Source organism: Grampus griseus (genome assembly GCF_964374135.1).
Source record: "Grampus griseus genome assembly, chromosome: 19".
Taxonomy (NCBI): Eukaryota; Metazoa; Chordata; class Mammalia; order Artiodactyla; family Delphinidae; genus Grampus; species Grampus griseus.
Genome location: NC_139013.1, coordinates 37679808 through 37695203, shown reverse-complemented (window position 1 = coordinate 37695203; position 15396 = coordinate 37679808). Strand labels below are relative to the sequence as shown.

Sequence of the window (15396 nt, the reverse complement as noted above, 5' to 3'; positions counted from 1 at the left end):
TCATGAGACTTGCTACTGATTGTCAATAAGGAATGGGAATGGGTATTTTGCCAAGCGCTTACTGAGTGCCTGCTACTGAGCCTTCCAGAGATTATCTCTTTGCATCTTCCCAATAAACCCCAATACCACACTGATAGACAGTTGCAAAGGATTTGAACCCAGGACCTGAAAGAACCAGAAAGCTTTTCCTGTGACTCTTCTAATGCATCCCAAATTGCCGGATTCTTGGCTTTCTCCCTACCTGCGATGATTTATAGATGACACCAAATATTGTTTTCTGTCATGTGCTCATACGACTTAACTATTTTAAAAGATGTGTTAGGCAGAATAGAAGTTGTGATTCCATGATCCATGTTCTCTCTTGATATTTTGGTTCCTGTCCAGCCCTGGCATAGGTGAAGGGAAGATGCCGTCAACAGTGTCACAGAAGAACATTTATTTGGCACCCAGGGTTCAAAATGTGTTTCTAGGGGATGTTGAGAGAAGACATGTAAACCCACTCTTTGTCCTTCAGTGGGCACTCTCTCCTTCTGCAGCAAAGGTGGGAGAGTCACACTGCAGCCGCTCTGATGCATATTAATAAGGACCCAGGTTTCTGAGAGAGAAAAAAATATCTACACTGGATTTGAAGAGGACATGAAGATTTGACACTCCAAGCTAGGACTCAAAAACAAATGCAATTGCAAACACCAACCTGGCAGAGTCTTGTTCAAAGAGATGAAGTCCACAGGGCCTCTGTGCTTAGTATTTCTTTGTCTGCTCTCATATTCTTTGAGCATTTTCATCTGTAAAATGACCCATCCATTTCCTCATCCCTAATTTGTTAATCAACTCACCGTGGGACAAGAGGGAACTCACTTCCCTTGTCTGGATTTGTTTCCTCTTCTGTAGAATAAGAAGGTTCCAATGGAAAACTGCCTCCCTCAGGAAGAACAGCTGAGCTCTGTTTAAAAAAGTCCAAAAAGAAGAGTCAGTCACCTGGTTGACCCAGAGAATATACCTGTATTATTCTCCTCTTAACCCAGCTCCTGGACTTCAGATTTTCATTTGGACCGTGAAAACCCAATGGGTGGTAGGCTCTTGGAAACTCAGAACTTAATCCTCAGCTCTGGCAAAGAGCCTCCAGAACCTGTTCCCTAACTCATTTAAAGCAACGGTTATAAAAACAAAGCAAGTGAGACAAGCTTTGTGGGTAAGAATGTCAATTGATTAAATTCATGGAAATAGCATCACTCAAAGATTGCCTGCCTTTGCTTAATGTTGAAACTACTGATACTATCTCTAGTATTGTTTCCCCTGTTTTTACATTTGCATGGGAAATGACTCAACATTTATTTCTGAAGGTTGTTTTCTTCCTCTGAGAAAGTTACATTGACTGTATGGGTTTGGCCCACTGATCATGCCTCCCCATGCAACGCTGATTTGGATGCAAAAGGGAGCTATTTTAGAAACAGTAACTTCACCTGCTTTGTCGCACCTCCTTTCAGGGCTCAGTTGGGCTTGCTACTGGAGAGCATCGAGAATGCCATTCACATGCTCTTGAATGTGAGAAATTGTGCTAATATAACTTTAATTTTTGTACCAAATTGAACAAAACTAACTAAGAAAACTAACTAAGAAATTAGTTTGTTGGAAATAATCATGGCTCCTGCAGAGGTGCCAGGTTGGCTAGTTACTGAAATGTGACTGTTACTTTGTGAGGTGACATTTGTGTTGGGCGGGTGTGTAGATGGAGGTCATCCAGCGTGCTGGACCCGGTTACACCCCCTGGGGGATTCCTAGGGGCCATTCGTGGCAGAAGCTTACCCCAGGTAGGAATATTCCCTCATCTCCCACTGTATTTGGCTCCCCTTCGGCCTCATTCCCAGTGCCCTGCTGGGCCTTGTACAAAAACAAGACAAAACAAAACAAAACAACGCTTTATGTAAATAGTTTGATTTCTATGACATTTATGCTTGACCTTAAATAAAGACATTGTGACTTGATGCTGTGTCTACAAAGGTGACCCTAGGGATGCAATGTAGTTTGGGAAAGACTTCTGTCGCTCATTATACTGAACATGTAGAAACAGATTTTAAGTCTCTTATCTGTGAGGCCAGAAGTCTTTTGGCTTCATATTTCATAGGCTAACTTTTTTTTTTTTTTTTTGTGGTACGCGGGCCTCTCACTGTTGTGGCCTCTCCCGTTGCGGAGCACAGGCTCCAGACGCGCAGGCTCAGCGGCTATGGCTCATGGGCCCAGCCGCTCCGCGGCACATGGGATCTTCCCGGATCGGGGCACGAACCCGTGTCCCCTGCGTTGGCAGGCAGACTCTCAACCACTGCGCCACCAGGGAAGCCCCCCATAGGCTAACTTTTCAATGTTATTTCCCCAAAGCACTCAATAATTTTTGCAGGATCCAGGACACTGCTAATACTTCTGAGTTTCCAAAGTCAGCGTGGGTTCCTCCTCATCTTTTGGAGTTTCTCTTTTGACCTAATGCAGCACAGAGTGATATAAATTCAATATCCTCTCAATGCTCTGTTGTGCCTTCATAACAACAGTAAAAATGTGTACCATTCCTTGATGATCTTGATAACGTGCTTTAAGTTCATTATCTCTAGTTCTGTGGACAGCAGGGAAAGTCTGATCTGAGTATAGAGCAATGATTAAAAGCTCACTGAAGAAGGTTCAGACTAGGAAGGTTGAGATTTCACTGCCACCATTTTTCAGCATGTGTGGCCATGTGTATATAACTTATCCTTTTTTTGTATCAGTTTTCTCATCTGCACCGTTGGGATGACAATGGCATCTACAAAGATCTGAGTACTTAGTAAACGTTAGCTAATAATCTGTGAGTGAGAAGTGTATTGTTATTTCTGTTCTGCAGAGAGGCAGTGGAGATGCAGTGAGTTTAGACACTCTTGCCCTGGGTTATACTGCGAGTGACACTGTGGATATTGTATCCAAGTTCAAGGACTCCAAATTCATTTGTTCCTTTCTGTTCCCTCTACTGAAGTTGACTCAGCTATTGTTTCTCTCTTCCACCCCAAACTCTCATCTGGATTTGAGGGGTAGTTTTCCATTGCTTATGAAGGTTTCATGCTGTACTTTTTTAAAAAACTGCCATAAATAATGCTCTCTTTCCCAGCATGACTCGTATTTGCATAGCTCTGAGGATGTTAAGAACTCAATTTTCTCCACTAAATCCTTTGTTTTTGAGCTTTTGTATGTTTATAATTGAAATATCAGGACAAGGACGATAGCTCTCTAAGCCAGTGCTGTCGAATAGACATGTAACGCAAGCTACCAATGTGAGCCACACATGAAATTTAAAATTTTCTAGTAGTCCAAGTAAAAAAGTAAAAAGGAGATATGTGACAATTGTAATAATGCATTTTAAGCCAATATATCCAAAATATTATGATGCGTAATTAATATAAAATGACTGATGTGATATTTCTCATTCTTTCTTTCATACTAAGTCTTTGAAATCTAGTGTGTATTATACACATAAAGCACATCTCAGTTGGAACTAGACACATTTTAAGAGCTCAGTAGCCACTTGTAGCTCGTAGATACTGTGTAGATAGAGCAGGTCTTAATTTTTCAAAGGACAATTTATACAACAAAAAATTTTTAAACTATTGGTGAGGAAGATGCTCTGTAAGACACATTATTATGTTATCTAATTTTATTCTCAAAACAACCCTGTACTTTCACCCTTATTTTTCAGACAAAGAAACTTAAGGCTCAGGTTATGTAACATGCTTATCATTATGCAGCTGGCAAGATGCAGAGCTTGAATTTAGATTTCACAGGGAATCCCCTGGTGGTCCAGTGGTTAGGACTCCGCATTTCCACTGCAGGGGATACAAGTTCAGCCCCTGGTCAGGGAACTAAGATCCCGCAAGCCGTGTGGCACAGCCAAAAAAAAAAAAAAATAGAAATTAGATTCCACAAATTTTGTCTCCCTTTCCAGGGCTCTTCCTACAATACTGTAACCACCTGACGATGATGATGATGGTGATGCCACGATGATGAAACATTAGTAATATGAGCATAATAACTCTGTTAACCCCGGTAGTGGTGAATTTATAACACTTTCTCTTACATTGTCTCACTTAAGGTTGTGTTTATTCACATATGATACACAACCCTTTAAAATAAGTACTTACATCCTAAATGAGCCCTGAGCAGTTTGCAGATAGAAAGGTCCAAAGCAAACCAAGAAGATGTGATAACTCAGTGAACCCAGCTGCTTCCAGTGCCATGTTTATCCAGGAAATCAGATTCATGTGAAGGTTAGAGAGAGTTTCAATGGAACGAATAAAGTCTGAACAGTAGGGAGATGCAGTGTGGTGCTTGGGCCATGTGGGTACACACGTGTGTGAACATGCTTGTGTTAAGACCTGGACAGAGGGAGACAAGGAAGGCACAGGAGACAGGTTCACAGCCACATGTCAGTCTTGGCACCTTTTGAACCACAGCTTCCTTAGCCCCCTTCTTTAACACTTCTTAGCTCCATTGCAGCTCTCCCAAGTCTCCACCCCAAAGCTGGGTCTAACAGAGGGATCCACAGAAAGGGGGTGGCCAAGATAGAGTCATTCTTACCTACACCCAGAGATAATCCTGGCTTCTAGAAGTAGGAGTGAGCTAACGTTGACACAAGCTTCAGACCTTGCAGTGTGGGCTACCTGAGTACAAAGCAAAATACATTAGATTAAAAATGTGTCATCCATCAATCCATACATTTAGCGAGTTTTCATGATACACTGATAATCAGTTAGGCTGGAGATAAAAGGGTGGGCAAGACAGACATAGTTTCTACTCTTATGGACCTTATATTTTAGTTTGAGGGGAAAGCCAATAAAATATAAACAAATGAACAAAATATTTTTTCAGTAATGATGAGTGTGATCAGTAAAACATGGCACTGTGATGTGTTAGGAAGTGACTGACATTTGAGAATGACAGCCACTCTCTCTGCCCATCCCTGCTGAGGAGTACAGCTGATGAAGATGAGGAAGGTGATTGTGATGTTACTTACCATTATTGGGGGCCTCCAAAGTGATGAGTAGAGGAGAAGAAGGAAGGAAGAAGGAAAATAGAAAAAAGAAGAAGAAAAGTGAAAAAGAAGGAAGGCAGGGATGGAGGGAGGGAGAAAAGGAGGACAGGATATCAGTGTCATGGCCGACATTTTTCATGAATGATTACAGGGAATCCCAACATTTGTTCTGAGAGTCAGGTCCCCTCATGTTGAAGGACAGCCCCAGAGAGGGAAAGGAACTTGACCAGCAACACAGGTGAGGTCAGGGCTCTGCCAAGGGCAGAATCTGGGCCTCTTGGTCACGGCATGTGTGTGCATGCCCATGTCTCCTCATGGGTGTTCACTGCCTTTATGCCAGGGACAGTCTGTCTTAGCAGTGATGTATTGGGGTAGTGGTATGCATCTCTTGGGGCTTCTGAGAGGTGGATGAATGTGTACAACAAGTTTGTGTAAGTAAATGGTTGAAATGGATAGATTTATTAGAATATAGTTCCTCTGAGTAATGAAAAGAAGCTTTGAGATGATGCCTGGAAGAATACAGCCCACACATATTGGAGGGATTGCTTTGAGGGAAAGTTATTAGGTTTTCACTTCTGACAGTATAAAAAAAAAGCAACTAAATGTCCATATCAGGAAGAAACATTTACATTAAATCTGAACTTCTGCCTTCATAAGAGATGTTAACTATTAGTGGAAGAACAGAGAATTGTTTTCTCAGAGGGCATTAAACACAGCAATTGTCTACCCATCTTTCGTATCACCAACAAACGCCATTCTGGTGGAGATACCCTGGTGGCCCCTTAATCCAACTTCCTTAAATTCACTGTCTCTTAGGTTTTCTTAACAAATTTGAAATTTTACTTTTGGATGCAGGTAAGGAGACAACCGTCATTCAGGGGAGTTAAATTGTGTCCCTGACTGCTGTCAGGAGATTGTATAACCCCTTCCATTTCTTTTGAGTATGAAATTTTCTGTAGTTTCCCATTTGTAAATATTGATGTACGCGTAGTGCCTCATCCAGGATTCTATGAGGGAAACGGAATCAATAGGATATACATATATTAAGAGATTTATTGAGAGGAATTGGCTTAAGCTATTGTGCGGGTTGGCGAAGCATGTCTGAAACCCAAAGGGCAGATGGGCAGGAAGGGCAGACGGGAGCTGTAGGGTGTGAGCTGATGCTTCAGTCCTCAGGTGGAATTTCCTCTTCATTAAAGAAGCTTCCATTCTCTTCTTAAGGCCTTTCAACTGGCTGAATCAAGCCCACCCAGATTATCTAGGATAATCTTCTTTACTTAAAGAAGATTGAGTCTAGAGTTTAATTACATCAACAAAATACTTTTGCAGCAACACCTCGATTAGTATTTGACTATATAACTGGAGACTGTAACCTAGCCAAGTTGACACATAAAGCTGACCATCACATGTAGTAACTACATTTTCTAAAAACTGTATTTTAGATGGTGTAGTATAGTAATCAAAGAGTATAATGAGTATGAAGGAATGTAAGATATGGTATTTCTCTTAACAGTGTGAGAATATGGTCGGCCATACCCAGCTATCTAGAGCTCATCTCTTCCAAAGATGTTTGGAGACATCTTTGCATACAACCAATTAGTTGTGATTCTGTCTTGAAACTCACCGTGATGTCACACTGAGAGGCAATGCAGCAAACTGGACAGAGCTAAGAGTGAGGCCAACCTGGACTCAAAGCCTGGCTGTGCTATGTAAGAGCCATGTGAGTGCGTCTGTGACTTAACTGCACGAGAGAATAAAACACTGCCTCGTAAGTTCTGGTGAGATTTGCTTGAGACTTGAGAGAGGCTTGTGCAGTGAAAGGCAATATAGATACATACATGCAGAGATATGTGTATGTATGTATGCAAACACACACACATGCACACAGAAGCTATTTTAGCAAGCATGCATTTATACACAAAGCATCTACTAGGTAATAGCCACAGTGCTAGGTACTAGGCACACTGAGGTAAAACTATCAGTCTCTTCCCTTAAAGTGCTAATAGTCTGGAGGAGGAGGATGTAATTAAATTGGTAATTTCAGTATGTTCTGATCCACGCTGTAATGCACACATTTAGAACCATAAAAAGGCCTCTTAGATGTTGAATAACTGAAAGCAAAATTAATTAGCCAGAAGTCTGTTCTTTGAGTATATGCTCCTTGTACGACCATGAGGACCAACTCTGCCTTAATAAGGAATTACTATGTGTTAGGGGTTAACTAAATCTCTGGACAGGCTGCCAGGAGAAAGGTGGTTGGCTTCCCAGAGGCTGGCCAGGTGAAGAGCTTAGACAGTATGGTTTATTTACTTGTCCATTTATTTGTGGCTGTTTCTGTTCTTAAGAGAGGTTGAAATGGCCTTCATAAATACCAGCTCTGCACTAAGATTTCAACAAAATAAACTTAAAAAGAAATTAAGATGGGGGGAAGCAAGAGGAAGGTTGTAAGGTAGAGCAAGAAACTTCACTGAAAAGCACACCATAATTTATGACGTGCAGCACTGTTTCCTAGTAACCTAAGCAGCTGGAGAAACACCAAGAGTTAGACAACCACCACAAATGAAAAATGCATTAGTTTCCAGGTGAGACAAAACATTTCTTGGCACTGATGCCCGTAGAATTTCTTTCAAAGAGCCTTATAAAGAGACCAGTGCCTCTAACAGTATAACAATAAGCCCAGAAAACTGTACACATAGTACATATGTATTTACATATAGATGTATAGATGTACGTATATATCAATATATATATAGAGAGATGTATATGTATGTATAGATGTGTGTGTGTATATGTATGTGTACACACATATCTCTAGGGTTGCTTAATTCAAGTGGGGGCCCAAGCATACTAGACCACTTAGTAATCAAGATTCTTAGGTAGTGACACTTCCATGGAATTTAGAAGATCCTGTCTCAGTCCAGCATCTCCCCAGTCCTCTCCTTGTTCCTTTAATACACTGCTCCATAGCTTTCTCCCAGAAGGAGCCAAGAGGGCATGGACTAGAAACAGAGGAATATAAGCAGGTAAACCAGAGCTGCTGATTGTTCTAGAACCACACCACTCTTCAGAGTACTGGGCTCTGAGCCACTGAGAGCCCCGAGTTCTGGGCATCTCTGTCTCTAGTCTCCTCTACTAGCTTCATACAAGGCTTTTCCCTTTGTGGCCCCAGAGTTTACCTGTCTATGAGTGGGTCACTGGACTCCTAAAAGTCTTTGGGTCTCAGAAATAAATAGTGAACAGGTACAGCATCCAAGGTGGGTTTTAGCCTTTGGCCTCCCATGAACTCCTGAGAAAAGAGATATTTTTTTCTCATTACTGGAAGTTTAATGAATCTGTTTAGTATATCACATCACTACATAAACAATATTAACACAGGGTTCTTTTTATTTATATACAGACATACCTTGGAGATAGTGCAGGTTTGGTTCCAGACCACTGCAAAAAGCAAGTCACACAAATTTTTTGGTTTTCCAGTGTGTGTAAAAGTTACACTGTAGTCTATATTGTAGTCAAGTGAGCAATAGGATTATGTCTAGAAACATGTACATACCTTAATTAAAGATACTTTATTGATAAAAAATGCTAATCATCATCTGAGCCTTTAGCAAGTCATAATCTTTTTTTAATAGTCACATCAAATATCCCTGGTCACAGATCACCATAACAAATGTAACAATAATGGAAAAGTTTGAAATATTGTGAGAATTTCCAAAATGTGACACAGAGACACGAAGTGAGCAAATGCTTTGGGGAAATGGCCCCAATAGGCTCGCTCAGCGCAGGGTTGCCACAGACCTTCAGTTTGCAAAAAACGAAAACAAACACAATACCTGCAAAGCACAATACGGCAAAACACAAGAAAATAAGGTATGCCTGTACTTTCCTGTAAGGAAAAGCCTCTCAGGATGAGGAGAAACCACAGTGTCTGCTGTAGAATCATGGTTCATGGTTTTGTGCAGGAATGGGACAATGGGCCTATGATTTGAGCTGAGTTATAAGAGAACTGGGGAGATGTGTCTGTGGACCAGGTAAATGGCCACGTGGCACCTGGCCTGGGCTTGGTCACATAGCTGTAGCCATGTCCCACAGCTCCTCTGTGTCCCAGGAGTCCCTACCAATAACTGGAAGATAGTGACAGCTGCCATCTATATTATGGTTGATGTGCAAATGGCTATATAAAGAGAGAATTATACTTAGGGATTTGATAGTGCCAAAGACACCAAGAAAAGGGATTCCTATCACTTTTTTAAAAAAATATTTATTTATTTTATTTATTTATTTTTGGCTGCTTTGGGTCTTTTTTGCTGCACGTGGGCTTTCTCTAGTTGTGGTGAGCGGGGGCTACTCTTTGTTGCATTGTGTGGGCTTCTCACTGCAGTGGCTTCTCTTGTTGCAGAGCATGGGCTTCAGTAGTTGCGGCGCACACACGGGCTTAGTTGCTCCGTGGCATGTGGGATCTTCCCAGACCAGGGCCCGAACCTGTGTTCCCTGCATTGGCAGGCAGATTCTTAACCACTGCGCCACCAGGGAAATCTGGGATTCCTATCGCTTTGGTCCAAAGGACTTCCATTTCCCTTCACTCAGTGTGAGTGAGCATCTCTTTCCTCTGCTCCAGGCTTAGAGATAGCATCACCAAGAAGCTGTGGAAGAACACTGCCCTGGGAGTCAGGAATTCCAGATTCTCACCCAGATTCTGTCATTTTTTAGCTATACCTCGGGCAATTAACTCTCCCTCTTGGGGCATCTGTTTACATTTTCTTTTTAAATAATGGAGCTAAACTTGATAACCTCTAAGAACCTTTCCAGGTCTGAGAGTATACCACGTACTAATTAACAGTTCTACAAGATGGAGCTATGTTAGTGAACCAGACAGACCCTGCCCTCTATGAGACTTCTGTTGGAAGAGGCAGAACGTCCATGATAGGACCATCTCAAATTGGGGTAGTTGTCATAAAGTGCATAAATAGAGTCATGTAATAGAAAGAGCTGAAATGGCTCATTCAAGCTAAGGAGACCCAAGAAGACGTCTCTGAAGAAGTGACATAATTTGATGTTCCTGTTCATCCTTGCAAACTAAACAGTTAAAATGACATCTGAAAGAATAGGCTTGTCCTTTGCAAATTCATCTCAGCAATAGCATTAGATGACAGAACTGATTTACAGAGAGGTCTCCTGCACTAAATTCTTTGTGGAATGTGCCAGGATATAAATAAAGGAAAATAAATGGAGAAGATCTTTACATCTTGAGCAAGAGATACATTTATAGCTCTGGGACAGGGATGGGGCTCCATAAATAATTTTCCAGATGCATTAATCAATTCAGAGAATGTTTATTGAGCACCTACAATGTGCCTGACTTCAAGCAGGGAACTGAGGCTAGGATGTTTAATCATCTAGAATCTTCCTGCAGAAAAGCCTAGTCTAGAGAGAGAAGCAGTATATAAAAATAAATCTCTCTCTCTCACTGTAACAGTGGTGGTGGGAAGGGATATGGGACACCCAGGGACATTGGTAACAGTGCTGGTTTGCTGAGGTATGATCAAAACAGTTCACAGAAAACAATAAGGATGAGTGTTTCAGTGCAAAAAATAAACCACCGAAGTTATTTTAAAGTAATGATATTATTTCTGCTGAGATTTTACAATATTCATCTCACATTTGGGGGAATTAAGACTAAAGAAGTAGCTTGAAATGTTAAAAAATCAGATGCACAAAATATTCATCATAGCAAAAAAAAATGAAAAAGAAAAGAATGCTTAAATATCTATCAAGAGTAGATCAGTTAAATAAATTATGGTGTATTTTTATGGTGGGCTGTAATTGTCACTGGAAGTATTCACAAAGAAGATGTAGCTACGTGGACATATGCTTAGAGTCAAATGTTAAGAGGTGCAAAGTAGGCCACTGAATTACCTGTTCAGTGGGATTTCAACTTTCTACATACACACACCAGAGGATGGAAAGGAGTCATGGAAAGGAGTCATTCTGAAATGCCAGTGGCAATTATGCAGTGAGGGTATCATGAATTATTTTGTTTTCTTTTAAAATTTTATCATTTTTCAATTTTTCATTACTGCACATTAGTACTTGAGAAAGAAACATATTGAACTCCAAACCTAGGGTATTTGGAGAAGAATGAAATAGTGGTTGCTTCTAGTTCAGTCTGTTTCTGATGAATTAGTCATTATTCCTCTGGAAGAGAAGCTGAACCTTGAATTTAAAAATAAACTTTACATTTTGTTTTTAATTCTAGGCTTTTGCAATATCGCAATTCATTTCTACTGTCCACATTTTTTTTCTCTCTCTCCAAATTTAAATGAAGCAAGAGTAAAAAGCATATGTGAGTTTAGAAAATCTGGTTTTATTGTGTGTTTCTGTTGGCAGTCAGGAAGAGCTGAGGAAAAGGGCAGATCTATTAGAAATAAAAAGGACCTTAGCATAGCCATTTTATAGCTAAGAGCAGTAAGGCTTAAAGATGACGGGTGGTTTGCCTATGCACATAGCTAGTTTATAGGAACATTAGGCATCATCATGGTACAGAGGTGGAGAGTAAGGCTAGGAAGGATATGGCCCAAGATTCAGTGTTGTTTTGGTGGTGATGGTGGTGCTGTTTGTAGAGGTATTGGTGATAATGATGATCATGGTATTTAGAGGCAGAATGAAGACTAGGGATCATGCTCAGTTAGAAGTTCAATGCAGTCGTCCTAAGAGTGTAGAACCTTCAGGATACATCCTTTTAAAACCAGAAGCACAATGTCAGAAAGAGAGCCAATACTAAATCAGATAGAACTTAAGGTCTAGATTTAAGCATTGCTATTCCATGAAAACTCAGAACATGTCAATTTTCAGAATAGAAATGTTTATCTCCATATCTGAATTTTAAAATTCATTGTGCATATGTTCTGTGATTTAAAAGTAACAGTCTTTCCCATTTTTCTCATTCTATTGCAAATTGCAATCGCACCATGCCATCAAAAAGTTATTTAGTGACAACTTCTGGGAAGCCACAAAGTTTCCTGTAATTTGCATATATTTTCCACATTTGGAATGCTAGTGATTACATTTTTTTGTGTTCACTTAAAATAATATATTATTATTGAAAATAAATATAATAAAAAATGCAAAATGTTGGCTCTAATGACATATGCTAAACATTTTCACAGTGCAGCACAGCATATGCTTAGTTCTTCATTAAGAGATTTTAAAATAACTCGTATTTAGCAAGAATACATTATCTTTTATTCAAAATTAATTATATGCTGTTTTGTGTACCATAATTTAAAGTGCTACCCACTTCTAATATGTAATACGCAAAAGAAACTATGGTTACAATTCATTAGAATTGGCTTCTTTCCTTTGCAATTTAGTGGCATAATGAATACATAGAGCGGAAATGGTATTTGTTACTTAAATCAAAAGTTACATGAAGTGCTGATAACTAACAGTTACAAATCCTTCATTTTTTTAAATCACAGCATGCCTCAAGAGAATGGAATAAGTCATGAGAGTAGTTCAGGCATAATTAGTTATTTTGCCATTCTTTGATAGTTTTTTTCTAATATAAATTTATTTATTTATTTATTATTTATTTTTGGCTGCATTGGGTCTTTGCTGCTGCCCACAGCTTTCTCTAGTTGCGGCTAGCGGAGGCTACTCTTCGCTGCTGTGCTCGGGCTTCTCATTGTGGTGGTTTTTCTTGCTGCGGAGCACGGGCTCTAAGTGCACGGGCTTCAGTAGTTGTGGTTCATGGGCTTAGTTGCTCCGCGGCGTGTGGGATCTTCCCGGACCAGGGCTTGAACCCGTGTCCCCTGCATTGGCAGGCGGATTCTTAACCACTGCGCCACCAGGGAAGCCCCTTTGATAGTTTTAAGAACAAGTTTTTAGAAGGGCTACTGGAACTAGAGGGTGGAAGAATATTTAGAAATCATTTTGTATTCTTCAAACACAGAGTGTTATTGTTTGGCATGCCCAGACAGACCCTTCTTTGAAAGCAAACTATGACTTTTGTAAAGAATTTAATTCTAGGTATCTATTAAATAAATGTAACATACCTTCTTAAAAATGAAACCCCTTGTCTCAAACAGTGACCTGGAGATGTATTAGTTGTCTGGTTAAGTGACTGCAACTTTTGTTTGATCATCTTCTATTTCAACTCTTTTTCTAGTGATAAGGAAAATGATAAGGTTAAATCCTTAGAGAGGGTAATATAGCTCATGACTGGGAACCCAGAGTTGGAGCTTGTCTCTTTGTTTAGGTAAGGCTGTTATTTGGTTTGCATGCAACTTACTCATATTGTCACTCAACCTTAATTATTAACGAGAAGTTCAATAAGGGAAGCCCCTGTGAATACCATGTTACCTTAAAACTAAGCAGGATGGAAGGACAAAAGCAAAGTGCATCGAAAGTGAAAATGAAAATTCCTAAATGCACTTTCCATTTTTGAACTGTATGGTGACATCTTGACTTCTTCATTAAAAGTGACAGGACCTTAAATACTTCTCCTACTACTCAAGCTGACCAGGGTAGAATAAGATGAGTACTCTAATACTTTGCTGATGGCAGTATGAATCAATACCGGAGGGCATTTGTCAAAGTTTTTCTTGAGATTTAACATACACAGACCCTTTGTCTTAATTGTTTTACTTCTGGATATCTAGCCTTAGGAAACACCTGAAACACAAAGATTGAGTCACAAAAAAAATGTTCTTCCAGGTGATTTCTTATGGTATATGAATCATACTTTAATAAAGCTGTTAAAAATTGCTCATCACATTTTTTTTATTGGAGTCAAAAGTGAAAACATGCTAAATGACTAGCCCTTAGAGGAAATCTCTAACTAGTAACAGTTCATTCATACAACTTAGATTTGAGAAGTCATTTGTTAGATTTATGAAGATATTTTTAATAATATGGGAAAATGTGGTATAGTTTTATCAGAAGATGCATAAAAAGAATTGCATGTAAACCACAATCTCTACTTTGAAAAATAAGTTTTAAAAAGCATGGTTAAAATGATTAGACGGTAATAAACTCAGATGGTAACTAATGACGGTTATCATTGGGTGATAAGATTATCAATAGTTCATTTTGCAGTCATTTGTTTATTTATTCAAATAAATAACTTGAATTTGTTTTAAACCTCTGCATTTTCAAAATGTTCTTCCATGAAAATGAATTACCATTAAAAATTAGGAGAAGGGAATTTTAAAATATTAAAGTGAGTCGTTGTCTTTTAGCGGCATCTTGATGATATCAAAGGATGACCACGTGTGGCATATTTTAGAGTAGATTCAGCTATAGTCCAAAGATAGTCCTTACCTGGGAGGAGGACCCAATTAAATAGGATTAGCAAAATCCATTATCACTTCACTTTCTCAATCATGGTTATCGTGTATCAGCCTTGAGATATCAGGTGGAACATGTTACATCACAAACAATTCGCCTAATGCAATCAATTTACATAAATCCTCCCTTTGACATTTAGCCAACAGTGGGGTTTTTAATTTCCATCATTTGTATCAACTGTAATCAGAGTGTTAAGAGCCTGGAATTCAGAATTTGCTCACTACAGCAGTGTGTGGTGAATGATTGGCATTAATAAGCCAGCCCTCACTGCTCGATACCTTCTCATGGACAGGTCGTCGGGTCCAGTCCAGGATGTAAATGCATTTCCTGCAACTTGTTAACTCAATTACACAGTCCTCTGAATTGCTGCAAACAGTTTTTATACAAAGCGACTTGCAGAGTCTCTATGGTAGCTGACACTCGATAATTCCTACGGGAAGGCATGAAGAATTAGACTAAATTCCCTGCATTCTGAAAGAAAGGGAAAGCGATTAAGACACTGAAACTGCTCAGGCTGTGCTGCTGTCATTACTGGAGGGAGCAATCCTGTGTCAGGTGCAAAATGTAGTAGCTTTGACTACCCCGTACCTATCTTCTGGGACATTTCCAATTCACACCTGACTCTGAAGCCTGCTCTAAATGGAAAGATTCCAGGGTGTGCTGGTCTAGAGCTTCCCCTTTCCTCTCAAATGATATTTTTTTTCTCGTTTAAAATTCACTCTGAAGGTCCTAAAGTCGAATATTTGACTTAGATGTTTTCACACACACACCCAAATTAGATGCACTTTCTCTTACTCTCTGTTATGGAACATCTAAGAGCATACAGTTCTGTGGGATGTCCAATCTCTAGGCCAAACCCTGGCCTTCAGAGCAAAGGGTCTTAGAACCTATTTCCTTACAAGCTCTGGGATTTGTCTTTGTTTTCCAAGGGTTTTATAGGAGGTGGTCTGCACACCGTCTGCTTCCATGTTCCTGGGGACCCTGTTTCAAAGGAAGCTTCTAGG

At 39.8% G+C, this 15396-nt stretch overlaps 1 protein-coding gene and 1 long non-coding RNA gene across 3 annotated transcripts in view; one reads left to right on the top strand and one right to left on the bottom strand.

The window, feature by feature from the left end:
• Nucleotides 1-15396, top strand: part of CDH11 (cadherin 11) — a 144981-nt gene that overhangs the window by 13756 nt on the left and 115829 nt on the right. The window lies entirely within an intron of this gene.
• LOC309836865 lies at nt 747-14809 on the bottom strand. Of its 2 annotated transcripts, none has more exons than XR_014298185.1 (5): nt 14671-14809; nt 13099-13207; nt 8224-8333; nt 4594-4676; nt 747-943 (listed from the first exon to the last, which is right to left on the bottom strand). It is a non-coding gene; the product is annotated as an uncharacterized lncRNA (long non-coding RNA). The 2 variants fall into 2 exon arrangements; XR_014298186.1 differs by lacking the exon at nt 747-943 and adding an exon at nt 1836-1881.